Source organism: Phyllostomus hastatus, unplaced genomic scaffold, assembly GCF_019186645.2.
Source record: "Phyllostomus hastatus isolate PE091 unplaced genomic scaffold, TTU_PhHast_1.1 phas_scaffold_78, whole genome shotgun sequence".
NCBI classification, from domain to species: Eukaryota; Metazoa; Chordata; class Mammalia; order Chiroptera; family Phyllostomidae; genus Phyllostomus; species Phyllostomus hastatus.
The window spans coordinates 6,627,830-6,639,250 of NW_025334041.1; positions in this window are offsets into that span (position 1 = coordinate 6,627,830).

Below are 11,421 nucleotides of genomic sequence, written 5' to 3' on the forward strand. Positions count from 1 at the left end.
CTAAGTTGTTTATTCATAACAGCGACATTTCAAGGGATAACTGGTTTGTCCTTTGGAAAGTGAAATTAGGTTCCTGTGTATAGATGTCAACCGGGACGTCGTCGGTGAATTTGAGCCGTTGAACCGTGGTGCTAGTAATGGGAAATATAGATAAGTGTCTGTGTAATACTGAGGTGAGAAAATACCTTTATCCCTAAAAAAAGGTTGCTGTGTGTATAATGTTTTGACATACATAATTAAAAGGCAAATAATGAGGAAGAGAACATTAAGCAAAAGGTAATTCAGTAAATTAAAAAGTAGGTAATTCAGGCTGGGTGGCTGAGTTGGTTGGAATGGCGTCATCTTGTGCACCAAAAGACTGAGGTTTTCATTCCCGGTCAGGGCACATGCCCAGGTTGTGGGTTCGATCCCCAGTCGGGCTTATATGGGAGGCAACAATGATGTTTCTCTCTCACATCCATGTTTCTCTCTTCTTTCTCTTTATCTAAAATTCAAATAAAAAACAATCCTCAGCTGAGGATTTTTCAAAAAAGTAATTCAGTTAAACAAAAGCACCTCATTAGGAAGTGGACAAGCATACGCTCTTAGCTTGGGCTGCTGGAACAAATGACTGGGTGACTGAAACAGGAGGCATTTGTTTCTCCTGGTTCTCGTGGCTGGGAAGTCCAAGGTCAAGGTGCTGGCAGATCCTGTGTCTGGTGAAGGGCCACTTCCGGGTTTGCAGAGTTGAAACAAGGTCTCTCCTGTCTCGTAAGGGCACTAACCCTGTTCGTGAGGGCTCTACCCTCCAGCCCTAGTTACCTCCCAGAAACCCCCCTCCTAATACTTTCACACTGGGGATTAGGATTTGCGGGGGAGGTCACCAACACTGAGCACGTAACAGATACAAGCACGGGCAATGAACATGAAAACGAGTAGTGAGTACAAGTGAAAAGCATCAAATCGGCAAGACCATAGTGCTGGCGAAGCTACAGGGGGAGGTAAAATCGTATATAGCCCATCCAATTTTTTCAAAATTGCACAGAATTGTTCCAAGTCATCCTGCTCCTGAAGACCAGACTTCTTAGCATGGCCTGCACAGTCCTGAGAGGTCAGGCCTTGTTTGTTTCTCACATCAGTTTCTTTCAAAAAAAAAAAAAAAGGTACCTGGAACTTCTGTACCTTCTTGGAGTCTCAGTAAGTGGGAGGCTCTTCCCGGCGCAGTGAGGTCCCCTCCCCCAGTGCCGGCAGGGCAGCCAAAGATCTGTCTCCCTTCTCTGCCCGAACCTCGGTGATCACTGCCGGGCCATGCTCTCCCGGGTAAACCCTCTGGGCCCTACTCCGGGGGGCCACGTTCTTGAATTTTCTCACCAAAACTCACTTCCTGGATCCTGCTGCTAAGTTCTCTCGCACTCCAACTGACCTGCTTTCCAACCGGAGCACACCGGTTTTGCGTGGTGCGGGGGGGCCCTTGCACCCCAGTGCTCCACAGCCCAGGAGAGCTGGCGAGACCCAGCGAGGTGGAGAGAGTCAGACCTGCAGGGGTCTTCACCAGGATGGCTCCTCACGGAGGGTGCCTAAGGAGGGAGGCTGCCAGCATGTGTTAATTTATGTAATTAACCATCGACATTACTGCAGTGCTTTAAAATTTGTTATTACCAACACTGAGTGTATTTTACATCCCTGGCTTGGGGCTAAGTGCTATATACCTGCATTAAAAAAAATTGTTTGAATTCATCTGTTCTACTTCAGAACGTGAACTCTAAAATTATTCAGATAAGACCTGTGGAGAGTTCAGCTGGGGTGATTAGCTTGTTTTGCACCAGCCTTTCTGCTGAGCAACTTGGAAAAGAATATATATGGTGGGGCTACCCCAAAACTGGGATTATCTTCTGGAGGGCGGGCCCCTTGCAGTACAGTCTTCCCCCGCTAGGTGAGTGTTCTAGGAACCCATTTGTGTCGGCGCACCAGCTGGTGTTGTTGTGAGAGGCTGTGTTCGGCTTCAGTGCATTTTTTTGGAAGGCTCAGTGCATTTGCCCATTTCATGACAGGTGATTTACGAGCACACCTGCCCACACTGCACTGAGTGTGCAGCAATTTTTGACCACAAATGTCATGACCCACCCTCCTTCCCTATTCACCCAACCTCACACCCCTAGAGACTTTGTTTCTTGTTTCTCTGGATGAAAAAAGTCCTCAGAGGGAACTGTCTTGCAGATGGGGAAGAGGGGAGACAAAAGACAGCAGAAGCACTCAAAGGCGTCAAAATCAGTGACTTCAAAAATTGTTCTAAGTCATGGAGAAAACGTCTTGGTTGATGTATTACATCAATTGGAGGCTCCTTCAGAGGTGACTGAAGTTTAAACAGGTGAAAATAAATACACAATTTTTAATAAATACATTCCCTTTTAGGGGCCCTCCATATATACATATCAGAGAGTGCCAAGAAAACAAGGGTGTCCCAGACAGATAAGACCCACCCCACATTCGACACTTTTGTCCCTCCCTCAAAGTACTTGCTAACTCAAGGGCAGTGGCTGAGAAGCTGAGCATAGTTTTTGAAAGACTCATGTGGAACGAAAATTCAGAGTTCAGGTTGCACCATGTGGAAGTGGTCTTTAAATACCGAGGCTCACTCTCGGGACCCGAAGGGGTTGTCGCTGAGACACGTGAGCTGGGGGCCTGAAGCCCAGCCTCAAACCATCCCGGTCCCTAATCCCATGAGGCCATTTCCCCAAAGCGGGTGGACAGTCAGAAGCAAGAATCTCCCCTGAAGAAAGACAACCTCATGCAGTTCCTCAAATTTTATCTATGGCTTTTTTTCCGAAGTCTGTTCATAAAAACCAAGTAGTAGTACAATAAGATGAGATTTGCCTAAAGTGAGAAAGTGGCTAGAAACAGACCCTCAGAAAATCCAGATATTTAGCACTATCCTACAGAGACCTTACACTATGGTTAAACCGTGTGAGGAATTAAATGACAGGATGGGGAAGTTTCAGCAGAGACCTGGAAAATGTGAGACAGGAATTCTAGGGTTGAAACGTAATGCAGCTGAAATTAAATCAGTAGGTCGTCTTGATAGTTACAGATTAAGAGAGAATTAGTTCATCGAAAGGTCAGAAAACACCCAGACGGATGCTCAGGGGGACCCTGGGAGACAGTGTTTGAAGAGAGAATGGCCAACAATTTCCAAGACTGATGGAAGACACAGAGCCACAGATGAAGAAATGCTGTCGACCTCCAAGCAGCGTAAATACAAACAAAACTGTATGGAATTACTTCATAGTAAAACTGCTAAAAAAAAACAAAGACATTTTGAATGTGGCCAGAGGAAAATATTGATCACTTTCAAAGGTCTAATAGGTGATATTTTCCAAGAGCTTAAAAAAATAAAAAATTAAACAGCCAGCTTGGAAGATCTGTGCAGCAAAAATGCCCGTGAAAAAGACATTTCCAGGCAAAGGAAAACAGAATTTGTTGGCACTGGGAAGAACCCAAAGTACTGAAAGAAAAGACGAGTGGTGTTTGAACGGGAGGGAATGATCACAGAGCACAGCTGGGAGCCGCAGAGAGGAACCGAAAAGCAAAGGAAAGGGCAAATATGTGTATTAATCTAAAAGAATATTGGCATAAAATAATTTTATGCTCTGTGAGGTCTTACACGTATAAAGCACTAAAACATGTGACAATAACAGCATAAACGTCTGATAGGAGCTAATTATTCTGAGGTCCTTGAATTGCCTTGGGCATGGAAATGGTGAAGGCACCAGTGTATATCAGAAATTAATAAATCGGGGTGCAGATTTTCATTTCTATGATATTGGCTAATAAAATAATAAAACTGGAAAACTAACAAGATAACAGAAAGGTAATATGAAACTGTGTAAAGTCCAAAAGAAGACAAGAAAGGAGGAAAAAGAAGCAGCGTAGAACATGTGGGAACAGTCCAGGGGCACCAGACTCAAGAAGTATTTGAAGACAGAGGGTGTGTGCATGTGTAGGTTTAGGGGAAACCAGAGTAGGTAGCAGCATTCCAAAGGACAAGAAATGGTAACATTTGGTAAATCAAATAACTGCTGCCTCAGAGCCTACCCTGCCCACCCCTCCCCCTACCTTGTTTGGGTCAGCATCACTGAGAACTGTTATTAATAATAGGTCACACTTAGCAAATGCTTACTGTTCTAAGTGCTTTGCAGGTACGCATTCATTTACCTAATCCTCACGACCACCCTAGCGTTGGGTATCTTTGTTACATTCCAGTTCCACAGCCGGAAAACCCAGCAGCAGGCAGAGCAGGTATTGAGAACCAGGCAGCCGGCTGCCAGAGCCGCTGCTGGAAACTCCCGCGGCCTCTGATTCCGCAGCTTGTCTGACTTTCCGGATACAGGTTATCATCCCTCTTGTGAGTGTCGCCTTCCATGGTCGCCATGGAAATTCTCTGTGCACAGGGGCTAGAGAAGAGCAGGAGAGGGGATGCGTGTTCCCTGGGAGCCCAAAGGGAACCCAGGACTCATCTGCATACACGGTAACAACCTTAAATGTAGCTGTTTTAATAGCAGGAGAGGAAGGTTCAGGGACCTCCAGGGACTGAACATGTCACGTGGCATAAGAACAGAGGAGGGGTTCTCTCCTGGTCCGTCTGACTCCTGTGCCTGTTCCCAATAAACGACACAGACTTGTCACTGCGAAGTTAGAGTAAACTGATGAAATCTCGGCCTGTTGCTTCTGCAAGCTTGGCCCTCTCTGCGAAATCATTAGTTATGATAGCTGTGCCTAGTGGCCGGGACAGAGGTGTTGCACTTCATCGTTTTCAGCACTAGATGGCGGTGTAACACCACCTAATTCTACTGCTGGGGCCCTGGAGGGCAGGAGGATGGCTCTGGGATTCTGGTCTGCGAAGGCTGGAGACCGTGACCCCCAGCCAGCTCCATGCGATGCTGCCCTGACAGCCTGGACCTCTCTCCGACAGGCTAGGGGTGAACTCGGGTTGCCACCAGGTACTGGCGGATGCACTTGGCACACGCCCACATCAGGAGTTCCTGTGGATGGCATGAGCTGTCCGGCATCCGGGAGCATGGCACAGAGGTTCGATGCTCAGGGAACCTTAGATTTAAAAGCTCGGTTTGTCTGTAAACCTGGGAGGCGGGTGGAGACCTGGTCTTGCAAACCCACTTTTCTGTCTCCCTCCTGCCCCTGCTGGGGACTTGCTTGTGCTAGTGGAGTTGCCGGGGATTAGAACCCACCAGGGGCCTTCCTCGATGTGCTGCCAGCTCTCCCAAGAGCTGCCTTGAATACAACTGTTAAAAATGAATAAAACTACCCATGGAGAGTGTCGTGAACTCAGTGGGTCTAACTAACCGTTCAACTCTCGGAAAGTGTTGAGGGGTGCGAGCTTTCGCTACCTCCTCTGCCTCGATGCTCGGATTCACTGGAAATGGCAGAGATCACGGTGCGTTTAGGAGGAAGCCCGCACAGCAGCCCCCTCCCTCTGAAGCCGTTTCTGAGGGTCGTCCAGTGCGTGGTCCCAATCGTCATCCTGTCGCACGCTCCCAAGTTGCTGACCCCTGTGATCCCCGAGGCTCACTCGTGACTTTGCCTGTTGACACCCCCCGGAAAGGTCAATTGCAAATTCTCAGGGAAGCCAAAGCCAGACGATGACTCGACACTTTGTCATCTTACCTTCTTCCGGCAGCCTTTATATAATAATGTCACTATTGTCTTTCTCTCACCCAGGTAGGTCAGTGTTTTTTTTTTTTTGAAACTATAAAGGAACACAAGTTTGCAATTAGCACACGAGTCGGGAAGAGTGTCTGTTGCAGGAGGGCGCTGGGGCGGAGCCTGTGTGCGCTGGGGCGGAGCCTGTGCGCGCTGGGGCGGAGCCTGTGCGCGCTGGGCGGTGGCTCTGTTCCAGTGTGAAGGAGACCACGCCTGCCAGCCTCCTTTGCAGTCGAGTGGAGGCTGTGCGGCCGTTCTCAGCCAAGTGAGCAGACGTGTGTCGCTTCTCGCTTCTCGAGAAAGGCAGCTAAAGGCAGATACGAGTTTTCCATGCCCTTTCTCTTAGTTGTTATAGTTGACTAGAAGCAAAAACTCCGAGGTGGCAGACTCACAAGACGGGAGCAACCTAAAGTCTTCAGTTACTGTTGGAGGCGTCGTGGAGAGTTATGGGCTGTGACGTGCGTGAGGGGTTCCTGTGCATGCACAGCGGTGCATGTGTGTGTTTGAAGCTGATGGGTCTGTCTGTAAGCTGTTCCTATAGTGTAAGGGGGCATCCGAGGTGTTTTTAACATTCAGTGTCTTAAACTGGGTGATGGCTTACGTGGGCGCTGGTTTTGTTACTGTTCTTTAAGCTGCGTATCTTTCATACACTTCTCTGCATGTGTGATACATTTCATGAGAAATATTTAAGGTCGCCCTTTTCTGTGCATGTTGAGCGCTTCACATGGGAGGGCAATCGAGCCTGTTAATTGAATGGGATATGGAAAAGTTTATATTGGAGCAAGTTTGGGGGAAGTTGTTCACAATACATCTCAGCCACCTAAATATTAGCCTTCGATGCAGGCGTTTTACTTCTAAGAGTTGACCCTGTAGAAACAGTCCGAACCATCGGAGCGGCTGTTGCAGAAAGATGCTCCTTGCGGTGTGGAGACTGGTGGTGCAAAGCAGAGAGAGAAGAGCATGCTCCATTCAGGCGGAGCGTGTCCGCTCAGTGGAAGACCACACGGCTTTTCTCAAAGGTGGTGGTGAAGACCACCTTGAAGCCTCAGAGAGACCTGTGGTGGGCTGGGGGGAGGAGGGCAGCGTGGAAAATGTTGTCTGTTGGAAGAGCAGAGGTGTAAAAGACTCAGACACGAAAGGGGGCTGTGAAGGGGATAGGGACAGGGGTCACTACGGCCCAGTGGCCGGCACTGTAGCAGACAGCCGTGTTCAGCTGTTTGTCAAGACCTTGCATTTCACCATCTGAAAAGAAATGACAAGATGTCCTTTTGTTATCATAGTCCTTTCTTCCCAAGAGTTTCCAGTCACCAGGGCTTCCCCATGAGGACAGAGGCTCCAGGGTGAAGGGTCAGGTGGGGAATCACGCACACCTTCCCCCCAGTCCGCCACTGTCCCCTGCTCCGTGACAGGCCAAGGCAGCCTTCTCACCAGGTGAGCCCAGTCCCCCACCATCTGTCGTCTCCTCCCTCGGCCCAGCGGCCGGAGCTTGAAGCAGTAAGACATCTTCCCACTTCTCAGAGGCCTTTCGTAGCCTTACCAGTAGGTCTCTCTGGGAGGCTGCCAAGGGGAGGGGACCCCAGATCGCAGACGCAGACAAAGATGGGCAGAGGAAGGGAGATGGACAAGAAGGAGGTAGAAATGTCCATAATGAACTCGCATGTCTCGAGGAAACCTCTAATCTAATGAGAATGGATTTTGTTGAGAAGACAGCACGTGAACAATTAATTATTCATGGCAAGGACATCATTAGGGCTTCATTTCGTTTAAAGGCCTCTGAGTGACTTAGGCAATTGGGTTAAGCTGCAGAAGAATTTCAAGAAAGGGACAAGGGAAAGCTTTTCACTCTATTGACTTTTTCTAATATTTTCAAGATAGTTCTGTTGCCTTGGCACATAAATCACACTCCCACTGGAGACCTCCGATGGTTTGCCTGGGCGGAGCCCCCACGTGGGTGGGGCGTGGACCAGTGTGGTCAGATGGAGGCGGAGTGACAGAGATTTCTGGAAGGATTAGGAGGTCGATTCCAGAATTCTATAATAAACTCAGTTGGCTTTTTGGTCACTTTGGGAGGGTGACAGTCTCCTTGAAACGACAATGGGGTTTGTGCAAACTGTGACATTTGTACTCAGGGATTCTTTCCCCAGGGCCTTCTGGGAGGTGAGCACCTGTTCATCTATGATAAGTATGAAGTCAGAGTCTCTGTTAAAGCCCTGCAGACCTAGGGGAGGACAGGCCCTGCTGGCTGCTTGTCTTAAAGACACACATGAGCAAGCGGTGCAGGTTGAGATTGCAGGCTGAGATTTCAATAGGGGATTCACAGGGTAAGTGGGTGGAGGGGCATGGCCAGCAGGACCGATTTCAGGGGGCCCTGGAGAAATAAATGTCCGTGGACTCAATTGAGGACTTTTTGTCTATTTTGTCTATGTGGATGTATCCCAGTTTATATCCCAAGCAACCAGGACAGTGCCTGGCACATAGTCGGTGTCCGGTAAGTATTAGTCGTTGAGAAATGTTAAGGTAGAAACGGTACATCAGGGCATGTGTGGGGAACATCACGCCACCCAGTGACTGCGGTTGAGAGGAGGGGCTGGCAAAAGGGAGAATCTTTTCCCTGTTTGGGGACCAAGGAGGCCTGTAGCCCCTTCAGGATAATCACGGGTTAGGGTTAGCTCCCCAGGCCCGCAGAGTGGGGGGTGGGGAGGACCAGCTGCGGGTGTGGAGTGGGCAGCTCCCAGGGGGTGAGCTTTGAGCTGCCGTCTAGGCCGCCAGCAGCAGCAGCAGCAGCAGCGTATGCAAAGAGTGAATTAACAGTAAGTACAAGAAATACGTACCATATTTTGCCATGTATAATGTGAGCCACATTTCTGTGTGCATCATACACAGGATTATTATACCCATGTGTAATGCTCATCCTTATCTTTTTCCCTAAAAAATGTGGGCAAAAAGATGCACATTGTAGATGGCAAAATATGGTAAATTCCATACCAGGCCGGAAGGTGGTAAATGCCATTGAAAAAAAAAATGTTTAGATCGTGGTATACCTAGTGTGATTTCATTTATAAAAATCCACACACTTTCAGAGCCCTGGCTGGCGTAGCTCAGTGGATTGAGCGCGGGCTGGGAACCAAAGTGTCCCAGGTTCGATTCCCAGCCAGGGTACATTCCTGGGTTGCAGGCCATAACCCCCAGCAACCGCACACTGATGTTTCTGTCTCTCTCTCTCTCTCTCTCTCTCTCTCCCTAAAAAATAAATAAATAAAAATTAAAAAATGTTAAAAAAAATCCACACACTTTCAGAAACCTGTCTTGTGGAAAAAGGAGGAAGTCCCTTACCTTTGTACATTTCCAGCGACGGGTTTTTACAATGACTGCTTCACCGACGACGCTCTCGGGCCCAAGTCTGCCCCGTTTCCCCACCGTGGGAGCTCCGATTTCCCAGCAGCAGAGCGTCCTCCGGCAGCTGCGGTCGGTCCGCGTCACAACTGACAGCGTGTGGGTGCTTCTCTCTGTCAGCTGTCCATGGCTGCTCCACATGCGGGGTGAGAAGCCACCGTGTTTTCTTAGCGGGACACGTGACCGCAGCCAGACTCCACGGCACAGTGTGCACGGTTTACAGTGGAATGCTTGGGCCTTGAGAACGGGCCCTCCCCTTTGGAAATCAGACACTTGGCTGTCAAGGCTGCTTCCTTCCCGAGGGCTGAGGGGGAGCCGCACCCCCGTGTTGGTCAGCTCCAGGGCTCTGGCCCCGACGGAAAGAAATGCAGTCCCCAGGAGGAAGCCCAGGCCCCAGGAGGCGGGGGTTGGGGGAGGCGGAGAAGATGTTTCTTTGCAGGCTTAGCTTGCGGCCAGACTGAGAGAATTTGTTTTCGTGCCGAGCAGACACTTTCGGGCACGGGAAGGGAGACGACTGTTGGTGATGGACTCTCCAGATAGTTCCGCCCTGATCTGGTTTCTTTTAGCTTGTTAGTGGCTCGTGGTCCTTGTCCCCTGTGTCCTCGGATTGTTAGGGTTTGGGCACTCCGTGATGGTTTCTAGTAAACATCTGGGTGTTTGTTTTACTGATCCTCTTTTGGGAAACGCAGAACTCGCTGGGGTGCGTTCCTCCTTTTTCTCTGTTCCGTGCAGTCCTTCCCCCCTCCACTTGGGGCGGTATGAAGTTCAAGGTGATACCTGTGTCCTCCTGCACTCGTTCCAGTCCACGAGGCATGTTAGCCAGGAGGCTGAACACGAACGCCCTTTCCTCTGAGAAAAGATACACGAGAGGTTTGTGCATCGCTCTGACTGTGCTCTGTCTCTTTCACCAGTGTGGTCCCATGACGGCAAGAAGGAAAATGGGGGTGACGCCGGGATGGACGGGGGATCAGTGTGCCACAGGCCCTTTGGAAGCGTGTGGGGGGTGTGCAGCTGGTTGCCGTCTCGCCCGCCTCCGGTTCATGTGCTCTGCAAGGAAGCGACCTGCAAAGTGGCTGGGGAGTGTCTCTAAAGGCTACTTCCTGCACTGGGGTTATTAGGCATGGGCCAAAATATCCTCTTCTGGCTACTGAGATCCCTCCATTTGTGGGAGAAAATAACGATAAATCAACCCAAAGGTGAAGTTTGAGGTCTCTTCTGAGACAAACAATGTCAGCCAAAGCTGTACCATGGAGCCAGGCTGACCTGCCAAGCCCCATGAGAGCGAGTATCTATCTAATAGGCACACAGTGGGTGCTTTAGCTCACTCGGCTCATTTCTGCGTGTGAAATTCCAGTTCCATCCAGTCACACTCGGCTTCTGCCACTGGCTTCGTCCCACAGCGCCAGCCCGACTTCTGCCACATGGACTTAGTCTTTGAACTTGGTCTCTCCAGCTTTGACTCTCAGGTGGCCTGAGAGCTCAGGCTCTGGCCTTTTCCCCTCCTCCTTGATTCAGCTAGACTCCGCCTAGGGTTTGAGAACTGATTATCTATCCTGCTTCGGTTGCCTGGGTATTTGGGTTTCAAACAGGACAAGCGACTCCGATTCCCGGCCATCTCGACTGTGGTGGGTCACCATGCAGGTATTCTGACTGTGCCCGGAAGGTTCTTCCTGCCTGCAGCCGGCAGCCACAGTCTCAAGCCTTCCTTTGAAGTTTGAAGACCCACCTGTAGGTGGGAAGGGTCGTCATTGGCTTAGGAGGGAGACCCAAATTTCCATGCCCCGTGTGGGAGGCAGAATAGCAGCCCCCCAAAAACGTCCACATCCAAATCCCAGGGACCTCTGGCTATGGTGGGTTCTGGGGCCCGGTGGACTTGAGGTTGCAGAAGGAAGTAAGTTGCTAATCAAATGGCATTAACATGGGGAATGATTCCGGATTCTTGAGGTGAGCCCAATGCAGTGATAAGGGCGCTTCAAAGTGCAAGAGGGAGGCCGGAGAGGAGGTTGGAGCCCGGAGTCCGAGAGAAGTTGGAAGGTGGCACACTCTTGGCTAGGAAGATGGGGGACGAGGCCGCGAGCCAAGAAATGTAGGACCCTAGCTGCCAGAGGCCTTAAATCAACATTTAAATATGAATGTGCCTGCTCGGTGTCTGTGGCCTTTTCAGAGACTATGGAGACAAATTTCCTGATAAAATGCACAAACCCTCCAGAAGTGTATACAGTGCCGTTTCCGTGAGCCCTTGCCAACACGGTGAATGTGTATTTCATACTCTTTGCCAATTGTCGGGTGAAACATTGTCTCTCATGTGTACAATAAGTGTTCATTAAGCAGTCC